The sequence below is a fragment of the Pseudophryne corroboree genome, chromosome 3 (genome assembly GCF_028390025.1).
Source record: "Pseudophryne corroboree isolate aPseCor3 chromosome 3, aPseCor3.hap2, whole genome shotgun sequence".
NCBI lineage: Eukaryota > Metazoa > Chordata > Amphibia > Anura > Myobatrachidae > Pseudophryne > Pseudophryne corroboree.
Window position 1 is genome coordinate 181,626,991 of NC_086446.1, and position 23,137 is coordinate 181,650,127.

Consider the following 23,137-nt stretch of genomic DNA (forward strand, 5'->3'; position numbering starts at 1 on the left):
TCTGTATCCAAGCAGAGGTCACAGTGTTAGCGGCCATGTGAGTCCTGTGTGCGGGTTGGTTGGTTGTGCAATAGTGTTTGGCATATGTATAAGGGGCATTATGTGTGTCATGTGTATAAGTGCACTAATAATGTGCGGGATATGTGTATGGGGCAGTGACACCAATTGAATAGACCCCATGAGTACTGAGCTCTAGTGATCAGTATTCTAGTGATCACACCTCTGACATGACCCCTTACACTCAGTGCAGAATGCTCTGCTCTATACTTAAGTAACATTTCTTTTAAAATGAATGATTAGCTATCCTGCTATAGTTAACATAATTGGCACTTAGGTGATTCAAAACAGAAAAACTGGGAACATTTGCTTCATGTAAAAATGGGCCAAGTTAAAATTATTAATATATTAAAAAGAGAAACGTTCGATCAGGAGCGTCTACCAAATAACATTTATTTGTTTTGATCACTTTATTTACTAAGGGTTAACTTCAGCTAATAATATCTTACAGCATTTCAGCTCTTGCTGCCCAATCTCACTTATTTGTCCCATTTAACTAAATACATTGTCCTTCATTACCCTACATCCTGAAAGATTTGATGTTTCGTTAGAGAGAAATATTATAAATGAGACAATCAGGGAAAGGGAATGTGGTTAGCAGCTCATTAACGTCCCCTATTTCTGATTGCCCGCATTCCTGGCCTGCTCTGCTACTCTGAGTACTCATTTGCTCACGTTAACCTTGCAATGTCTCCAAGCCAGACCCCATGTCCAGCTCACATCTGCTGTGCTGACATCAGCCCAAATATCCTCCTGGTCCAGAGATGTTACAGACCTAGCCAAGTCCAGGTAGGTCCCAAGGAAAAGAGCAGCTGCAGATTATGAGTTGGTCACCTGGGCACTCTCTGTAGGTGATTCACATCTAACTGCAACCCAGCAAGGCTGATAATAGACAAAGGACACTCAAGTGTGTTTCTGGCAGACAGAGCTGGGATATTTTTAACCCCTTCTCACCAATGCACACTGCTATCACATCATGATGTTTTAAGATTTTTAAAGGACATGTTTTACTCTGATAGACGGTAAAATGCTATTCTGCTGGTTTGTAGTCCTATTATTCCACTAGATGCAAATAGATCACCAGTTTAAACCTCATTGAAGAATATAAAGGTGCAACTTGAAAATTCAAAATAACAAGTGCTTAAGGAGGACTAATGGAAAATAAAAAACCAACAAAATAAAACACAGAAAACATTCTGTCAGCTCTGCATGAACTGTCAGACACTTTTGCTTTAAATCTATTCTTAAACCCTAGGAGGGGGTTAAAAATAAGGGCTTATAGAATGCAAAGGGTGATTTGACATCTACGAGCATACCCTCCAACATGACCCCTTCCATCAGGTACAAAATGTTCTGCTCCTGGACATCCCGCACAATGTATGATTGTTGTCACCTGTGTTAAAACACCCTTCTCATCAGTTCATCATTTCAGCCCAAGTAATCGTAAATTAAGTGCAGAGTCCAAGAGCAGAGCATTTTGTATTTGATGGAAAGGGTCATGTTTAAGGATATGCATCTTATGTAGAGATTTCTTCAAGACAGCTTGGTGAGCATGGCAGGTCTGAGTTGATGTCGGCTCCCTGTGAACATAACACCGCTTGCCAGGAGTCCCACGCATGAATAAAACAATTGGAAGAATAAAAACTACTGTACTAGAATACACTGATCAATTTGATTTGCAACATTTGTAAATCTGTGTTCATCTGAGTCTGTGTGAGAAGTGCTGCATTACAGCAGCCGTTGCTTTTTCTTACACCATCTTCCATTGTGCTTCATATGCGACTTTGTATGTGTTTAAACGAATTCCTGTGCTGTCCAAGCCCAGTGTCTATAGTACACTTTGAGTTGTGTTTTGCTGCATCTGCAATGTGACGAAGATGCAAAATTGAAAGAAAAACATGGTGTGCTATACCTCTTTCACAATGTCCCTTTGCACATATTTTTGCACCGCTACCTCTATTATTTAAAAGAAATGAAAAGGACGATATGTAGAGTAGTTTTTTTTTTTTATGGATTGCATAGATCAGACTATTTATACACTTGCTAATCGTTAAACTACCCATAAATTTTAACTTTTATAGACAAGCATTGGACCAAATGAACACTTTTTTATTAAAAGTCTCCATTCTTTGGAGCCATATTTGTACTGTTCTATTCTGCATTGGCCTTAACATGAATTGTAGACCTAAAAGCAGTGATGTGCGAGCCTTTCCGGTCATAGACCAGTATACACCACAGTAAATTAAAAATACAAAGACGATAGTATAAATATCTTCTTTGTATTATTCTAATCATTATTATAGTCAAAACTTTGGAGTATACTGGTCCACAACAGGTGCCTACTATTGTCCGCACATCTCTGATCAAAACTCAACAAATTTCCAGCAGTATTTACTGCTGCACCTTTGTATAATGTCCACAATGAACCTCAGTTTCATATATGTGTGTAAATCTGGCTCTGATACTAGCAAATGCCTCCCCAGCCATTTACCTCAGCACATGTCACTGCCTAAAAGAGTAATAGTTCATTGATTGCTGTGATACATACAATCCTGTTACTGGAGATTATACATAATTATCCTATGAGACATTACCCATTATTATCCTATTGGACATACAGATATGTCCTGTAACATCTTTGCTGCGGGAGGCTGCTTACTGTGGCGTTGCCATGATGCATAGCGCAACCTCCCTTAGCCACAGTTTCCCTACTGTATGCTGTTAATAGCGGGAGCACTCCTGGCAGCTGCTTCCCTGATGCATACTGTATCTGCAGGTAGTGGGAGCACAAGCTCCCGCTATGGTCACTACTAACCTTGTGCTGGCTCCTTATATTAGTGGGAAATGGCAGCATCGCCATTGCTTCCCCGCTGCTTGACTCCTGTTGCACTAGCGGGAGCATGCGTACACACTCTCCCACTTCGGTGCGCTATGCCGTAATTTTTAGCCTGCAAATGCATCGCTGGCAGAGATCTATAAGGACACATCTGTACCACCCTTGAGTCATAACATATAAACCACTGACAGCTACAGTGAATTACTTCTTACAATGTCTCCTGTCATGGGATGGTATATATTAGGCAGCAAGTGAAAGTATAGTTCTTGAAGTTAATGTGTTAGAATAAGGGGAAAATGAACAAGTGGGAGGATCTGATTGACTTTGAGAAGAGCAAAAATGTTAAAGCTAGACAGCTGGGTCAGAGCATCTCCAAAATGGTATTTCTTGTGGAGGTGTTCCCAGTATGCCCTGGCTAGTACCTACCAAAAGTGGTTCAATTTAGAACAACCAGTGAACCAGTGACAGGGTCATGGGCGCCCAAGGTTCATTGATTTGCATGGGGAGCGAAGCCTAACCCATCTGGTCCGGTCCCACAGAAGATCTACTGTAATACAAATTGCTGAAAAAGTTATTGCTGGCTATGATAGAAAGGTGTCAGAACAAACAGAGCATTGCAGCTTGCTGCATATGGGCCAGTCAGAGTGCCCATGCTACTAACCCCTGCTCTCCACTGAAAGCACCTACAGTGGGCACATGAGCAGCAGAACTGGACCATGGAGCAATGGAAGAAGGTGGCCTGATCTAATAAATCGCATTTTCTTTCACATTATGTGGATGCCCGGAAGCATGTGCATTGTTTACCTGGGGAAGAGCTGACATCAGGATGCACTATGGGAAAAAAGCAAGGCTGCGGGGGCAGTGTGATTCTCTGGTCAATGTTCTGCTGGGAAACCTTGGGTTCTGCCATTCATGTGGATGTTACTTTGACATCTATCTCCTACCTAAACATTGTTGCAGACCAAGAACACCCTTTCATAGCTACAGTATTCCCTGATGGCAATGGCCTCTTTCAGCAGGATAATGCACCCTGCAATACTGCAAAAATTGTTCAGGAATGGTTTGAGTAACATGACAAAGAGTTCAGGCTATTTACTTGGCCTCCAAATTCATCAGAACCCATTCTGCATGACCATCTGTGACGTGCTAGAAAAACAAATCCGAGCCATGGAGGTCCCATCTGGCAACTTACAGGACTTAAAGGATCTGCTGTTAACGCCTTGGTGCCACATGCCACAGAGTTCTTGTGGAGTTCATGCCTCAACAGGTCAGAGCTGTCTGGCAGTTTGAGGGGGAACCTATACAATATTAGACAGGTGTATATACACTGCTCAAAAAAAATAAAGGGAACACTTAAACAACAAAATGTAACTCTAAGTCAATCACACTTCTGTGAAATCAAACTGTCCACTTAGGAAGCAACACTGATAGACAATCAATTTCACATGCTGTTGTGCAAATGGAATAGACAACAGGTGGAAATTATAGGCAATTAGCAAGACACCCCCAATAAAGGAGTTGTTCTGCAGGTGGTGACCACAGACCACTTCTCAGCTCCTATGCTTTCTGGCTGATGTTTTGGTCACTTTTGAAAGCTGGTGGTGCTTTCACTCTAGTGGTAGCATGAGACGGAGTCTACAACCCACACAAGTGGCTCGGGTAGTGCAGCTCATCCAGGATGGCACATCAATGCGAGCTGTGGCAAGAAGGTTTGCTGTGTCTGTCAGCGTAGTGTCCAGAGCATGGAGGCGCTACCAGGAGACAGGCCAGTACATCAGGAGATGTAGAGGAGGCCGTAGGAGGGCAACAACCCAGCAGCAGGACCGCTACCTCCGCCTTTGTGCAAGGAGGAACAGGAGGAACACTGCCAGAGCCCTGCAAAATGACCTCCAGCAAGCCACAAATGTGCAGATCAAACGATCAGAAACAGACTCCATGAGGGTGGTATGAGGGCCCGACGTCCACAGGTGGGGGTTGTGCTTACAGCCCAACACCGTGCAGGACGTTTGGCATTTGCCAGAGAACACCAAGATTGGCAAATTCGCCACTGGCGCCCTGTGCTCTTCACAGACGAAAGCAGGTTCTCACTGAGCACATGTGACAGATGTGACAGAGTCTGGAGACGCCAAGGAGAACGTTCTGCTGCCTGCAACATCCTCCAGCATGACCGGTTTGGCAGTGGGTCAGTAATGGTGTGGGCTGGCATTTCTTTGGGGGGCCGCACAGCCCTCCATGTGCTCGCCAGAGGTAGCCTGACTGCCATTAGGTACCGAGTGAGACCATATGCTGGTGCGGTTGGCCCTGGGTTCCTCCTAATGCAAGACAATGCTAGACCTCATGTGGCTGGAGTGTGTCAGCAGTTCCTGCAAGACGAAGGCATTGATGCTATGGACTGGCCCGCCCATTCCCCAGACCTGAATCCAAGTGAGCACATCTGGGACATCATGTCTCGCTCCATCCACCAATGCCACGTTGCACCACAGACTGTCCAGGAGTTGGCGGATGCTTTAGTCCAGGTCTGGGAGGAGATCCCTCTGGAGACCATCCGCCACCTCATCAGGAGCATGCCCAGGCGTTGTAGGGAGGTCATACAGGCACATGGAGGCCACGCCACACACACTACTGAGCATCATTTTGATTAGTTTTAAGGACATTACATCAAAGTTGGATCAGCCTGTAGTGTGTTTTTCCACTTTAATTTTGAGTGTGACTCCAAATCCAGACCTCCATGGGTTAATAAACTTGATTTCAATTGATAATTTTTGTGTGATTTTGTTGTCAGCACATTCAACTATGTAAAGAACAAAGTATTTAATTCATTCAGATCTAGGATGTGTTAATTTAGTGTTCCCTTTATTTTTTTGAGCAGTGTGTGTGTGTGTGTGTGTGTGTGTGTGTGTGTGTATCTATCTATCTCTATCTATCTATCTATCTATATATATATATATATATATATATATATAGAGAGAGAGACAGAGAGAGAGATAGATATATAACAAATAAATATCCAATCCAATATAGCAGGCACACCAAGACTGTATTAAATGCAACACTACAGCTGTAGTGTTTGTATTGTCCTGAGGACGGAGCGTATGCCCCGAAAACGTTTGATGTATATCTCAATAAAAAAGAAGTTTTGCATTTACAATCTCGGAGTGCCTGCTATATTGGATTGGATGTTAATATCTTTGGAGGGGCATCTGAGCATATAAAGTGGTTGACTGGACTGCCGGCAGACTGTCGATAAGTGTGTGTGTGTGTGTGTGTGTGTGTGTGTGTGTGTATATATATATATATATATATATAAAATAAAGCTGAGCCTATAATGCGCTTCATTGCCAAAACATAGAGAAGCACATAGCACCCTATGCTCCATATATAATACTGCTACATGCACAGTATATAATAACTGTACCCATTATCTCTTACTTTCTATGCTCTGTATACAGTACAGACCCATGTCCATTACACATTATAGAACAATTCCCCTTGCTAGTGCTCTGCTGTCATTGGTTGCTCTAAACTAGCTTCTCCTAGCATGATCTCCAGAAGCCAATTGGTAAATGTTGATTAGCTTTCGAAGTTTAGAGCAGTGGGAGCATTAGTGTGGTCATTGGGAAAAGATGTGGAACCCTGACATCCACCTTAAATATATAATAATGTGCAGGGTTTTTTTCTTTTGAAAGTTTCCAGCATGTTAACAAAACTGTTGCATTTCCTAAACATTCTTTCATTTAGATGTATTTTAATGGCAAATCAAGCAGTGTAGATGCCATTTATTTTCTGTCTCTGCTCCCAGCTCATTAAAAAAGGGATAGTGTATAATGTGTATGTGATTACAGGAACAGAATAGCTCCATTCATTCCCATTTGTTGTCTCATTACCTGTTTAAAGGTATGTGCAGAGGGCACCTGAAGATTGCTTGTATGATAACGGCATTGTGATAACTACACTGTCCATCTGCTCCTTTCCCCAGGCTGTCCAGACTGCTATCCATGCAGGGTGCCAACAGATAGTGCCAGATGAAAAACAGTTTCCAAGTCAGAGAATAACTGTGTGAGTACTTAAAATACGGAGACAGAGATCATTTTTGTTTCTATCAATGAAATGCACTTGCTTCCCTCTTACATCAAATTATAGCGTTAAATACTTTGTTAAGCCCTACTGAAAATATGTAATATGATAGCTCTATTTTACTACTTTACAAAAGTCGAATATGAGGGGTTACATCAATTAAGGCTCAAAGTAAACCCTGAAGCTTCAATAAGGTTTGTGTTATAAAATAAAAATAAATACATCGTAATTTTCTATATCCTTTCTAGCCCTGATTTATGAATGTACAAGAGGTTATTTAGTAAGAACACATATAGAAACATAGAATGTGACGGCCGATGAATACCACTTGGCCCATCTAGTCTGCCCCTTTTATACCTTTTGGTAATCTTAACCCTATTTGATCCTTAGTTCTTTATAGAAGCACACAGCAAGGCATCTTGGTTGTGCATGGAAGGTGTAAACATACTCTGAGCCAGGGCCCTAAGGAGGGTAGTGTGGGAGGTGTGGCCGCACTGAGAGGGAATTATCCTACTGTGTGTCCTCCTCCCTGTCTTTGCTCCTGTGGCTTTCACAGAGCTATGTGACTGTGGAGAGTCCTCCAAATGGTCCAACCCACCTTTCCAGCTCTTTGGGCGCTAATTAAGGCTGGCCACAGTAGAGCACTCAAGGGTATTGGGGGTGGGGGGCCGTGGCAGCACAGAACGCATGGCTGCCATGCTATGGTGCTGTTCTGGGCTATTAAACTGATTTGTATTAGGTCAGTAGGGTCCTAAATGCTGTTACACAAATGTATAACTAAGTTCTACGGTAGTCAAAGGGTTGTTGTTACTATTAGTAGTAGTAGTTTTATTCTTTATATGCCCCCACAAGGAGTTGGCAGCACCTTTACATGGTATAGAAACCGTATAAACAAAACAAGAAAAAAGTGATTTACAGGACAGAACATGGACAAGGTTTGCAGCAGCAGCCATAAGACCTAAATAAGCAGCGACACAGCTGTACTCTGTGGTTTAGTGCTGTTGTTGGCAGTGGGGAGAAGATATAAGTGAGGGGAGGAAAAGCACATGAGAGAAGGGGGCCCTGCTCGTGAGAGCTCAAAGTCTAAAGGGAGTGGCAGGCGGGAGACAAAGAGGGGAACGAAAGTGAGTCAGAAGCATGGAGTTAAGATGAGAGCTGGAAGGCTTTCATAAAGAATTAAGTCTTGAGAACCTGTTTGAAGTTTTTGGAGAGGGAGAGTGTTCCAATGGTAGGGAGCAGCAAGTAACATCTTGGAGATGGAAGTGAAATGAAGTCATCAGTTGGGAGTAGAGGAGGCAATCATTTGTGGAGTGAAATGGGTGGGTGGAAGTTTAAAGGGAGATGAGGTCAGATATGTAAATAGAATGACAATGCTAAATTCCTTGTCGTATAAACAACCCTTTATGAAGCTAAGAACACTGTACGCTGTTTGCTCAAGAAGTACCGTAATGGTACGCTATTTGCGTAACGATCGCTCAGCGGTAAGCGAGACGCTCAAGCGTCACGTTCGCTCACGGCCTAGTGATCACAGGACACGTTATTGGTTATGTCTAGGGGAAAGATTCGCTGTAACGTAGCATACGCTAGAGACCACGAGGAGGTCACCAGCGGTGCAGACGCTCACAACACTATACCTTGATATTAAACCTTATACCGATGAAACACACAGAATACCTTAATGTGAATACAGGGTGTAAATGCAACCTTGTGTAACCTGACTATCTACAAAGCTGTTTGAGCGTCACCGACGCTCAAGTGAACACTTAACACTATAGTAAATACACTGATACTGGTTTAGGGTTCCAAAGCCTATAATCTGTATTATATCTAGTATACTTGTAAAAGAGTAACACAGTACAAATGATACACTACAATATAACAAAGACTTCCTAACCAAACACCTAACTAAGGGATAAACTACAATGCTATCCTGGTTTAACACAATACAATACAATACTATAAAGTTTAGTCTAGGGGAGATTTGAGAGAAAAGAGAGAATAGAGAGAGAGAAATAGACACAGAGAGAGAGAGAGAGAGAAATTGGCTCACAGAAAGACAATGATTACGGAGAGAACTTACGCACAAAGGGTATGATCGCCTGCGCCTCGATATCCAGCTCCCGATTATCAGCAGATAACCGTTGATGAGAGAGTGAGCTGGATGTGGTCGGTCTGCCTATTTATGCCCCACACACAATGCAATCTCCTAGTCCCTACAATCCTACAGTTTATTGGACACAGGAATTCGGCCCTGTACTGTAACCAAAGGTCATAGGTTGATTCATACAGGTGGGCTGTGCTGATTTCCAACAGCTCAGGTGGGTGGGGAACTGGGTTTCCCGCCGCATACCTGAGTATGTGCAAATCATAGAAATGGACATAAACTTCTTATGTCCATAACTATTCGCACGAGCGATTAATACGCTCCAAACCAACACCGGAATATTGCTAATTAAATACTCTTCCGATGGGTACCAAACACTGCTGTATGACTCCTGTTAGACCCTTCGTGCAATACAAAGAGGGATTCCTCCGCTCAGGGACATTCTATCTAAACCAAACTTACAGAAACTATTGAGGGGAACATGATCTATAAACTACATTAATTGTGAACTTTTGTAACGAATGAGTCGCACGCTACGATCACATAAACTCTACCGTAAATGCGCATACTGCGCGTGCGAGTGCACGCTATTGCGGGTATGCGCTTCCACGGGAGAGCGTACGCATGCGCAGCACGGACCAGTGTGCGGTGCAAATATGGCAGTGTGCACTAAGACATTTTTCTGACTTTGACAGTCCACCCTTTGGCAGTCAATAATAACTGCCACAAAATATTTAAGGAGAAAAATGTAAGTCAGGGGTTAATTGATTTCCATGGTGGGGTAAGGAAGAAGAGAGGAGTAGGTGTGAAAAGGGTATGACCTAGTGAGAGAGTAGGAGCATGTGTGTATGAGTCCATGTTTGGAGGGTCATGTATCATCGTGCCGTACGTGTGGTAAATCAAGCTTCGAGGTATTGCGAAGTATACATTTGAATTCCTTCTTATCCTGTGGTACAGGTCTGTGGATGGGCTGTCAAACTCTACCGAGCTCATTTCGGCTGTGGTTGTAACACAATGGGGATGCACATTTTAGTTGATGATACATGAATTGGGGGGGGTATGTGGTTGCTGCTATCTGTGCCTGTATTCCCTATCGACTATGTGTGTTATTACCTGAGGGTTGCAGAGATGAAGATAAAGAACACTTACGAAAAATGCAATGATATTCTATGTCAGGTTAATGTACGTTCGTCGATTGGGGTCTTGATTGGTGTCGGTTGATTGGAGTCTTCTTCTTTGTGCTTTTGCTCATAAATCGTGAGTAAAGCAAACAACGTCCATGGATTTACAAAAAATGTTGGGCTAGCGTGATTTTAAAGTTCCTAGGGAAACTGGGGTACCCATGGCATTGTCCATCAAAATCTTGTATATCAGGTCGTCTGCTCTTCTTCTTTCCATCTTTCCGTTGTCGGCCCCTTGGCTCATCAAATCCTTCGTCTACGTGGGTCTTTGTACCTCGGAGGAAAACATAGAAATGGGTGAAAGACGGACCGTATACTCATTACATCATTACGTCATGGTTTCTAGCATTGGGTCATAAATCAAATCCAGGTTAATTACAGTTTCCTCACTCCTTAAGCTCATCACTTTCGTACTTTGCTTGCACCTCATCAAAGCCTGCCCGCATCTAAATATCAATCCAATAGATATAACGACACCCAAAATACATAGGAGAAACTTTCCAACATCCATTATGACTCCTTGAGCCCAGTCTCCTAAACCGGAGAACCAATTTCGCGGGTTCAACCATGACACCCAACTAGTCAGCTCATTACCTACAGCAGCAAGGGTGAGATTGTGTTTTCGACGAAATTCCCACTTTAATTGCAGAATATCGTCCATCTTTTGGTCTATGACCTCTACCGGATCCTCGGTGCTATTTGTGATATACGTGCAACACTTTATGCCGTACTGTGTTGCCAATGTAACACAATATCCGCCTGTTACTGCTGTAAGATAATTAAGAATCATCCTATGCTGAACTAGTTCTGTTTTGTAAGCTTGAAGTTCCCTTCCAGTGTATCTAAACGTGTCATCATACATTTCAGTGATATTATCTAACAAATTGGCGAGTGCGGAAATGTATCTATAATTCATCACACCTCGAGCGGTGCGAGTGAAATCTAACGCTACCAGAACCTGAATCCCGGTGGATTCATGGATAAGATCAGAGGCCGGATGCTCTAACCTTTCTGACAGTTGTCTTTTAACGAGGTGCTCGTAGTGAGTGTGAGTATAAGGAGCTTGGGCACCACGGTGTATGTCTTTCATTTTGTCATGTGTTACAGTCATCACTTCAGGCAATACTTTTCCAATATAACACAATCCTTCAGAGTTTGGGGCAAGCCACTTGTACGCCTTTCTCCCGCATATGAAATATGCATCATCGGGGAGAACATAAGGGACGGAGAAGGACATGACCATGTTACAAACCTTCCAGGTGAAATCTCCTGACCCTAATTCTTCCATCTGTCTAATGCACGTATCGGTTTGTACGATATGTGCACAGTATCCTGGTGATACCTCTCCAACTTTAGTAATCCTATTTCCTAAGGTATATCGATACCGGAATGATTTTCCTCTACTGGCTATGTGGCGTACGAGCTCGGTATCTGTAGGCATTCTATCTGCTCTGTGTGAAAAGGTCATGGTAAGGTTGCTCCATGACACTTCCCAATTTCCCGGTTTTCTAGGATTGGAGATATTAAAACATAAGAGGGACCTATCCACATGGTATTGGTGGAGCTTCAAACTAGGAGGGCTGGAGATATTAAACCTCCGGTCCACCGGTCTCCCACCACTTAGCTCAAGTACCTCCCCTAACGTTAAAGGAAATGGTACTAGCCCTGATTTGCTGTGTCCCTGAGGTACTTGAGAGCATACCCAACAATCGGTCTTATTTAACACATTACCCACTAAGGAGTGATAGTCACTCAATGGATGCCGGTCCATATGGATATTAAAACTAGATTGGCATTTCTTTATGCATCCATCTTCAACCAGATTATCACATAGCCTACAGATACAATTTTCCTCAGCTAACAATCCATCACAATTTCTTCTATCGGATCGTTTTCTGATACTCGCCTTTGCTTGTTGGCTTGGTTGATCTTGGAAAACTACGCCTCCATCATCATAATCGGAACCCATTCCAGAACCTCTCTCGACCTCTATGGTACTCTCGCCGGAACAGACTGCTCTGGTCAACATCATGGTCAACGGAAAAATCCATATCACAGTCTCTTGGGGCAAGTCCATCTTACAGGAGGAGAAAAGAAGAAATTTGTAAAGGGGGTATAAGATAATCAGTTTGAGGGGGAGAGAACTCGTTACGATAATAAGTTCTCTCGTTTTGTTGTTCTTCTTGTTCTGCTGTCCTCTCAAAAGGTGCTGTCTCTCAGTCTTCAAAAACGATCATTCTGGTGACGCAATATTCCTTCCTAACCGACGATCTTTCTGTAAGGAGCAAAAATCTGGCATTATCATTGGTCCAACTGAGGGGTGACATAGCATCTTTAAATCATGGAAACATGAGTGAGAAGAGAGAGAAAATAAAAAAAACAAAAGAGATAGAGAACAATTCATGTGCATATATACATCACATAACTCGACAATAACCATCAATAAGAAAAGAGAAACAAAGCATTTTTAAACATTGTAAGAAAACATTGTTAGTATTAGAAAAACATTGTCAGACTTATTAGGCTGTCGTATCTACGTGTCTAATGGTCTCCTTGAGCAGTCCCTCCCCGCCAGCACTTGCATTATTCCACTGTCTGTATCTGGCCAGAATACATTGTGGTGGATAGGTCATGCTGGGGTTTGGTAGACTTCTGCAAGGACCAAGCGAATATGCAATGTTTGAATTCTTACCAATAATCGTCAGAGATGGGGATAGAGAGTGAGAAAAGAGAAAAACATTTTTCACAAATACATTTACAACGTTTAACCTGGTCATTCCCGTGTCTTCAGTGAATGACCTCCCACTTCATTAACCGTTACCTCAGGCTTGCCTCCATTCCTAACAATCACCTTTCCTGCCTATGTGATTCTTGATTATAATGGTGTGTGTTGTAATTTTGCTCATTTCTTGGTCTAGGGGGTCTAACTTTATGTGGGCTGTTGCAGTTGTGGGCATAATGCCCTTCTCTCCTACAATGGTAACAAATCCTGGGCTTCCTCCAAGTGTCAGTGAAATGGGGTCTTGGCTGATTTGATGCCTCCTCAAACGCTCGGATGCTCATCATCATCAATCGTTTCCCCTGTGCTTCCCTGGTTCCTTGGTTTTTATGATTATGGTGTGGTCTTTCTCGTGATCTACAATCTCTTGCAATGTGTCCCTTTCTATGACAATGGTAACAGACTACCATATCTGGATTTCTCGCAGGGGTGTGGGGCTTTTGTTGGGGTGGTCTTGTGGTTTGGGCCTGTATTTTTGCTGCCATTAACTTATCTCTTTGTGACTCTCTGTATCTGGTGATATTCTGATCCTGATTGATGACGGCCTCTCTTAGTGCAGTCACCGAGATATCTCTCCAGTTTGGGTTGGTGGTCTGTACCCTTGTTTTTAATTCATCTTTTAAACCATTCATTAATACCTTAACCGCTATTCTTCTATGTTGTGCATTTGTCTTGATGTCCGTGATCCCAGTGTTTCCAGCCATTATTTGCAGTGCTCGATTGAAATAATTAGAAACATTTTCCCTTTCGTTTCGTCTTATGGAGAAAATTTCATTCCACTTGACAGCAGCTGGGAAATATATTCCTAACTGTCGGTTAATCTGCCTAATACATTCCTGATTGTGTTCCTCCGTACAAGGTACCTCTGTGTTTAATTTACAATCAGCAATGAACTTTTCAGGGTCAACCCTGGAGGGCAAACATGCCCTCAGCACTGTCCGCCACTCTTTGTTGGTGGGTTCTGTGGCGTTTCCTAGTTCTTTTATAAACCTTTGACATTTGGCTAGATTTTTCCTAGGATCAGGAAATTCAGACACAATTGATCTCAATTCGGTCCGGGACAAGAGACAGCGCATTGCACTGTCCTTGACGGGAATGATTCCCTGATCGTCAGTCTTCCCATTGGGGACTGAGATCACCCTGGCCAGATTGAGCTCAGTTCCATCATCTTGTGTTGGCCTTACAATATGGGGTACATCTGTTTGTGCGTGATATGAAACATTGTACGTACCTGTGGACACGACCTCACCTGACCCTCCGTTAGGGGGTTCGATTATTGCCTTTACCCATTTGGTCGTGTCCACCTGGATGGCTTCTGTGATGGTTGTTGGAAGAGGTGCTGACATCGTTCTGGGCTCACTGTCTTGTTTGTATTCCTGAGGGAGGTTTGACATGGGGTGCAACTGGCACAGGTTAATAGTTGTACATTCAACAGTATTACAATAATCATTGTTACATTTATTACACTTATTCTTATAATCTATATTACAGTTGCTAAGAGCGTTTTTATTGTTCCACCCTTGTGCTTTTCTCTCCGCAATCAACTCCTCTCCCGATGCCATGTCTCTCCTCTCAAGATAAGAGTCAGAAAAGTCAATAGACTCTCTTTGTAATTCACTTTCCTGTTGCCATAACTGTAAATATTCATAATGTTTATTTTGTCTCTTCGTTAGTTCAACGAGACTTATCCTCCTCCTTAAATTTTGTAACACCTCTGGACTGAAGCTACCTATTCTTGGGAACTTGTCCCTGTCTTGTACAGTCATTCTCTCCCATTCATCACAAAAAACTTCAGCGTGATTTCCATATTTCTTACACATCACATATCGTGCCGACCCGATGGATCGGTTCTCTGAATCAACCTGAACCTGGGTTGATCGCCCCCTACCTGAACAAATGGCCCCCATAATCTGCAGGCGTTGCTTATTCCTCCTTGAATATCAAGGCTTTCAGCGCACCCTTACAAACAAACCAAGATGTCCTTGGGCAGGCCGGCGGTGGTGGTTTATCAAGTACCCCACTTACTTCTCGCCCACGTTGGCCTATGCCGCAATCACTGTAAACCAGAGCTGTGGTACCCAACCCAGGGCCCCTGTGAACCTTTAGTTTACTGGAACATATGAGGGTTACCCGCAGGACACTTACTCTTTCCAGTAAAGTTGGGGTTGTTAGATAGTTCCTGAGTGACCAGCGAACTTCCCTTCCAAAAAAAAAAAAATTACACAAATCACGTCAGAATGTACAGATAGCGTTTGTGACCACTTTACTCTAATGGTATTAGGTCAGATTACTAACTACTGCACACAATAACGTGCGGTCCAATCGTTCAGTATACGAGCACTACTTGTCATGTACTGAAAGATCAATGGAATCGATGTTTTCGGCTTGCGATTCCTTCAACCAGAGCTTGTATGGCCTATATGGGTTCTGCACCAACACCCCAGGCGTTGTGCCACTGGACTTTTATAGCGGACCTTTTACCTTACGACCTCCTGGTCTTGTTCCTTATGACCTCCTGGTCTTGTTACCTTATGGTCCGCTATACTCTAATGCTCAAATATTATTTAACCAGAGATGCCTCCCTGGCCACCGTATATGTCACTTACACGTATGTTCCTTAACGAGTACCCGACTTTCCTTTTGGTTCCACCTTTAAAATTGTATAAACTTTTGTATACAAAACACACTCACTCAACACATGTACACTTTTGTTTCTATATCTATTTCTGCGCAGAAATTGTCTTCAGGCCAAGAGTGTTACCAATTAGGAGCAGGATCTGTTAAACTAAATTTCAGATTTTCCAAAAATAGATTTGCGTTATTTACCGCGTCGCGTTATCTACCGCTGTGCGTTACTTATCGCTTTTGCGCTAATTATCGCTTTGCGCTAATTATCGCTTTGCGCTAATTCAACTTTTCGTGACTTGGGCTACGTGGGCGTAACCAGACGCTACGTTGCGTAGTGTACGCTGCGTGCGTCTGCCTTTTGGATTGCGTACGCTAGTCTTTGTTAGCGACACGTGTACGCAATGCAAAGGATCCACCGTAACACAATATATTTATTTATCAATGTAGATGATCCCTGATCATCTACCGCAATCCACACTGACTGCCTTGTATCTCAGACAAACCGTGTGTTTGTTCTATACTTTAACTATTACCTCTACTTATTAAATAACAGCAAATCTCCTTTTAGCCCTTTCTATCAACTATAAAATTTGGCAAACAGGAATAGTGATATACGAAAAAATGAAATAGAAATGCAGATATATGCGTGCGTACGCAAGACAAAAGAAAAATAAACAGTTTTAAAAGACACAAGCGTTTTGTTCTTACTTCCGGTTACCGGATTCCTTCAGCACTCTTTACTTAAGCGAAGCAGACGCTTATCCCGTCAGCAACTGCGAGACAACCTCCCACCCTTTTGCTGGGGGATAACGTCTGCTGATCTACCTAGTGCAGATGTGAAAAGGACCGGACGAGCCCGCAATTGACAATGCTAAATTCCTTGTCGTATAAACAACCCTTTATGAAGCTAAGAACACTGTACGCTGTTTGCTCAAGAAGTACCGTAATGGTACGCTATTTGCGTAACGATCGCTCAGCGGTAAGCGAGACGCTCAAGCGTCACGTTCGCTCACGGCCTAGTGATCACAGGACACGTTATTGGTTATGTCTAGGGGAAAGATTCGCTGTAACGTAGCATACGCTAGAGACCACGAGGAGGTCACCAGCGGTGCAGACGCTCACAACACTATACCTTGATATTAAACCTTATACCGATGAAACACACAGAATACCTTAATGTGAATACAGGGTGTAAATGCAACCTTGTGTAACCTGACTATCTACAAAGCTGTTTGAGCGTCACCGACGCTCAAGTGAACACTTAACACTATAGTAAATACACTGATACTGGTTTAGGGTTCCAAAGCCTATAATCTGTATTATATCTAGTATACTTGTAAAAGAGTAACACAGTACAAATGATACACTACAATATAACAAAGACTTCCTAACCAAACACCTAACTAAGGGATAAACTACAATGCTATCCTGGTTTAACACAATACAATACAATACTATAAAGTTTAGTCTAGGGGAGATTTGAGAGAAAAGAGAGAATAGAGAGAGAGAAATAGACACAGAGAGAGAGAGAGAAATTGGCTCACAGAAAGACAATGATTACGGAGAGAACTTACGCACAAAGGGTATGATCGCCTGCGCCTCGATATCCAGCTCCCGATTATCAGCAGATAACCGTTGATGAGAGAGTGAGCTGGATGTGGTCGGTCTGCCTATTTATGCCCCACACACAATGCAATCTCCTAGTCCCTACAATCCTACAGTTTATTGGACACAGGAATTCGGCCCTGTACTGTAACCAAAGGTCATAGGTTGATTCATACAGGTGGGCTGTGCTGATTTCCAACAGCTCAGGTGGGTGGGGAACTGGGTTTCCCGCCGCATACCTGAGTATGTGCAAATCATAGAAATGGACATAAACTTCTTATGTCCATAACTATTCGCACGAGCGATTAATACGCTCCAAACCAACACCGGAATATTGCTAATTAAATACTCTTCCGATGGGTACCAAACACTGCTGTATGACTCCTGTTAGACCCTTCGTGCAATACAAAGAGGGATTCCTCCGCTCAGGGACATTCTATCTAAACCAAACTTACAGAAACTATTGAGGGGAACATGATCTATAAACTACATTAATTGTGAACTTTTGTAACGAATGAGTCGCACGCTACGATCACATAAACTCTACCGTAAATGCGCATACTGCGCGTGCGAGTGCACGCTATTGCGGGTATGCGCTTCCACGGGAGAGCGTACGCATGCGCAGCACGGACCAGTGTGCGGTGCAAATATGGCAGTGTGCACTAAGACATTTTTCTGACTTTGACAAGAAGTGCATTGGGTGAGAGCTTCTGAAGTCAGTGTAAGGAGTTTGGATTGGGTTCTGAAGGAGAAAATGAGCCAGTTAAAGGCTTATAGAAGAGAGGAGGCAGATGTAGGGCATTTGGAGAGGAAGATGAGGCAGCAGCATTAAGGACAGTTTGGAGTGGAGAGAGGTGGGAGACGGGCAGACCAGATAAGGGGAGGTTACAGTAGTCCAATCTAGAGATGACCAGCGAGTGGATAAGGGTTTTAGTTGGCTTCAGGTTGAGAAAGGGTTTGACCCTGGGGATATATTTCTGATTTCAAGGAGTGTGATGAGTCAAGGATAACTTTAAGATAACGCACTTGTGGGCAAAAAGAGATGTGGACTGTCAATATATAATGAAATTGAGGTAGATTCGGTGGGAAGATTATCAGATCATTTTTAGAAATATTATGTTTAAGAAAGCAGTAAGGACATACAGGAGGAAATAGCAGTGACAACTAGAGATGAGAAAGGGGAAAGGTCAGGGGAGGAGAGGTAGATCAAGTGTTATCAGCATAGAGATGATATTGGAGGTTGAAGGAACTGATGAGCTCACCTGAATAGTATGTGGAAAGGGGGAATACAGGAGGTCTAAGATCCTTAGGGAACAACTATTTGGATTTATGACATGAGACAGAGAAAGAACAGTAAGAGAGATAGGAATACAACCAGAAGAGGACGCATCACACAGACTGAAGAAGTGAAGGATTTGCAGGAGAAGAGGGTAGTTTATGGTGTCAAAAAATAGGAATTTAATACCTACCGGTAATTCCTTTTCTCCTAGTCCGTAGTGTATACTGGGGTCTTGTACTTTAGTACCATGGGTATAGATCGGGTGCACTAGAGCCTGGCACTTTAAATCCTTTAGTGTTTGTATGTGTGTGCTGGCTCCTCCCCTCTATGCCTCTCCTACCAGACTCAGTCTAGAAAAACTATGCCCGAGGAGATGGACATAACATGAGTGAAGAAACAATACAACAGCGGTGAAGCAACAAGCCAACACACAACCATAAATGAAAGGAGGGCGCTAACCAAAACAGAGGATAGCAACACCAACCTAACCAGGATCACACAGCTATCCCAACAACGTAACTGGACCACAATGCTGGTCCAACCAAATACTTACACAGGTAAGTAGGAACGAAGCACTGAGGCGGGCGCCCAGTATCCACTACGGACAACGAGAAAAGGAATTACCGGTAGGTAGTAAATTCCTATTTTCTCTTATGTCCTAGTGGATACTGGTGTCTTGTACTTTATTACCATGGGGAAGTCCCAAAGCTCCCAAATGGGTGGGAGAGTGCCAAGACCCCTGTAAAACCGTCTGACCAAACTGAAGGTCATCCTTGGTCTGGTTCGAACACGAATTTAACAAACGTGTTCGAACCAGACCAAGTAGCAGCTTGGCACAACTGAAGGGCTGAGACACCCCGGGCAGCCACCCAGAAAGATCCCACCGACTTCGTCGATTGGGCCTGAATAGATGTCGGCAAGGGCAGAGCCGCCGAAGTATAGGCCTGTTGAATGGTTAACCTGAGCCAGTGAGCAATAGATTGCTTAGAAGCCGGCCGACCAATCTTGGAGGCATCATAAAGGACAAACAGCAAGTCAGATTTCCTATGACTGGCAGTCCATTTGACATAAGTTCTCAGAGCCCTGACCACATTCAAGGACTCAGGACCAATGGAAGCGTCAGACACCACTGGAACCACAACAAGTTGATTCACATGAAAGGCTAACACCACTTTAGGCAAAAACTGAGGATGGGTCCTAAGTTCCGCTCTGTCTTCATGAAATATCAAATAAGGGCTCTCACAGGATAAGGCCCTAAATTCAGACACACGTCTGGCAGATGCCAATGCTAATAACATCACCGTCTTTCAGGTGAGAAATTTTAACTCCACCCTATGTAAGGGTTCAAACCAATCCAATTGGAGAAAGGACAGAACCACATTGAGGTCCCACGGAGCTGTGGGAGGTACAAAGAGCAGTTGCAAATGAAGAACTCCCTTCAGGAAAGTTTGAACTTCAGGCAACACAGCAAGTTGTTTCTGGAAGAAAATAGAGAGTGCAGAAACCTGAACCTTGATTGAGCCTAACCGCAGGCTCATATCCACTCCCACTTGCAGGAAAAGTAGAAAATTACCGATTCTAAATTCCACTGGAGACACCTTTCTACTTTCACACCAGGAAACATACTTTTTCCCTGATACGTTGATAATGTTTTGACGTAACCATCTTCCTGGCTTGGACCATGGTGGAAATAACTCGGGAGGGAAGACTTTTTCTTGTTAGAATCTCCCTCTCAACTTCCAAGCCATCAAATGTAGCCACTGTAAGTCTGGATAGACAAACGGACCTTGTTGAAGAAGATCTTCTCGGAGTGATAGAGGCCAGGGATCCTCCAGAGCCATGGTTAGGAGGTCAGAGTATCACGCCCGTCGAGGCCAATCCAGGGCAATTAGAATTGACAGAACGCTTTCCTTTTTAGTCTTTTCAGAACTCTTGGGATCAGCGGTAGAGGAGGGAACAGGTACACAAACTGGTACCGCCAAGGTGTCGTCAGCGCATCCACTGCTACAGCCTGAGGATCCCTTGTTCTGGAACAATAACAGCATAGCTTCTTGTTGAGATGAGAAGCCATCAGGTCTATCTAGGGACAACCCCACCGGTGAATTAATTGTTGAAACACCTAGGGATGTAGACCCCATTTTCCCGGATAGAGGTCGTGTCTGCTGAGGAAGTCCGCTTCCCAGTTGTCCACTCCTGGAATGAATATGGCTAAGATGGCCCTTGCTTTCGCCTCTGCCCAGAGGAGGATTTTTTACACTTCTCGCATCGCTGCTCTGCTTCTTGTTCCCCCTTGTCGGTTTACGTACGCCACTGCCGTGGCATTGTCCGATTGAACCTGCATTGCTTAATCCCTCAGGAGATGGGAGAAGGGCATTGTAAATTACCCTGAGTTCCAGGATGTTTATTGGTAGAGTAGATTCCTGAACCGACCATATCCCCTGAAACTGGGCCCCTCGGGTCACAGCCCCCCAACCCCAGAGGCTGAATCCACAAGTGTTTATTGAAATTCCTGCCTTCTACAAGGTGGGGAACTTGTAGCCACCATAACAGAGAAATCCGGGTTTTCGGAGATAAGGTCACTTCCTGATGCATGTGAAGCTGAGACCCCGACCATTTGTCCTGCAGATTTAGTTGAAAAGGCTGGGCATGAAATCTGCCGTATAGGATTGCCTCATAAGCAGCAACCATCTTGCCCAGCAAAAGTATGCAAAGATGTATGGACACCTTGCGAGGACAGAGCACGGAGCAAACCAAAGCCTGGATGGCCAAGGCCTTGTCCAACAGGAGAAATACCTTTTGAGATACTGTATCCAGTATCATTCCCAGGATTTGGAGACGTTGGTTCGGTTCCAGGTGAGATTTCTGGAAGTTTAGAATCCACCCATGATCCATAAGCAGGCGAGTCGTCAGATCGATGCTGTGCAGTAGACGTTCCCTGGACATAGCCTTTATCAGGAGATCGTCCAAGTAGGGGACTATGTTGACTCCCATCCTGCGCAGTTGCAGCATCATCTCTGCCATAACTTTGGTGAAAACCCTCGGAGCTGTGGACAGGCCAAAGGGCAAGGCCTGAAACTGGAAGTGGTCGTCCAAGATGGCGAACCTGAGGTAAACCTGATGAGGGGGCCACATGGGAATGTGTAGGTAAGCATCATTGACATCCAGGGATACTAGGAATTCCCCCTCTTTAAGACCGGACACCACTGCCCGCAGGGATTCCATCTTGAATTTGAACACCCGCAGATACGGGTTTAGAGACTTCAGGTTTAAGATGGGCCCCCCCCCCGAACCGTACGGTTTTGGAATGACAAAAACACTGGAGTAAAACCCCCTTTTGTGTAAAGGAGGAGGTACTGGAACTACCACCCCTGTCCGCAAAAGTTTCTGAATTGCTTCTTGCAAGGTAACTTTTGCTTTGGGTAAAACTGGTAAGCCTGATTTGAAAAATCTGTGAGGAGGAAGTGCTTGAAATTCCAGCCGGTATCTCTGGGAAATGAAATCCCTCACCCAAGGATCCCGGCAGAACTCCGCCCACACGTGGGCAAAGTGTTGAAGGCGAGCACCCACCTGAAAGTTGCTTTGCTGCTGGGGCCAACAGTCATGTGGAAGGCTTAGCGGCAGGGGATCCGGGGGGTCTGGTCCAAGGAGACAGCAGTTGCAGGTTTACTGGATTTACCACGAGATCCTCTGGAAGTAGTGGAGACCCCTCGGCCCCTGCCTCTGAACCTTGCCACACGAAAGGACTGCAAGGAGGGACTCGTTTAAGAACGCTGAGCAGGTGGTGCGGCCGACGGCAGATAGGTAAACTTACCCGCCGTTGCCTGGGAGATCCATTTATACAACTCGTCCCAAAACAAGGCATCACCTGTAAAGGGAAGATTTTCTACACCCTTTTTGAAGTCAGCGTCCGCTGACCATTGACGCAACCACAGAGCCCTGCATGCCGACACTGCCATAGCAGTAGAGCGGCCATTTATCTTACACAATTCCTTAATAGCCTCACTCATAAAATTTGCAGCATCCTGTATGTGTTGCAGCAGAGTAATGACCTCATCCCGGGGCAGAGAGTCTAAACCATCAATAATCGTATCAGACCACTTGACCATTGCCCTGGAAATCCACCCACAAACAATTGTGGGGCGTTGTGCTGCGCCTGCTGCCGTATAAATTGCCTTGAGCGTGGTCTTAATTTTACGGTCAGCTGGCTCCTTCAGGGATATAGCCCCTGGAACCGGCAGTACCAATTTCTTAGACAATCTGGAGTCAGATGTATCGACTGATGGGGGGGAATTTCCCAGACCTTCCTATCCTCAGCTGGGAGGGGAAAAGTAGATAGAAACCTCTGAGGAATTTGAAACTTCTTGTCAGGGTTTACCCATGCCTCCCTGCCCAGGGAGTTTAATTCCTTTGACACCGGAAAAGTGGCTGAAGTCTTAGGTCTAACATTAAAATACAACTCCTCATCCGGTTCTGCCTCCTGATCCAGTATGTGAAGAATTTCTCTTATAGCATAAATGAGGGCCTCCATCCCAGGGGACAGAGCGCTGTCCTCATCCATATCATCATCATCATCCACATCAGGCTGATCACAATA

At 44.0% G+C, this 23,137-nt stretch overlaps 1 long non-coding RNA gene across 1 annotated transcript in view; it reads left to right on the forward strand.

Annotated features, from left to right (window-relative positions):
- LOC135055067 (uncharacterized) overlaps nucleotides 1–23,137 on the forward strand; it is a 107,347-nt gene that overhangs the window by 66,894 nt on the left and 17,316 nt on the right. Inside the window, exon 2 of the long non-coding RNA XR_010243636.1 lies at nucleotides 6,870–6,949. This is a non-coding gene — a long non-coding RNA (uncharacterized LOC135055067). The remainder of the gene's footprint in view (nucleotides 1–6,869; nucleotides 6,950–23,137) is intronic.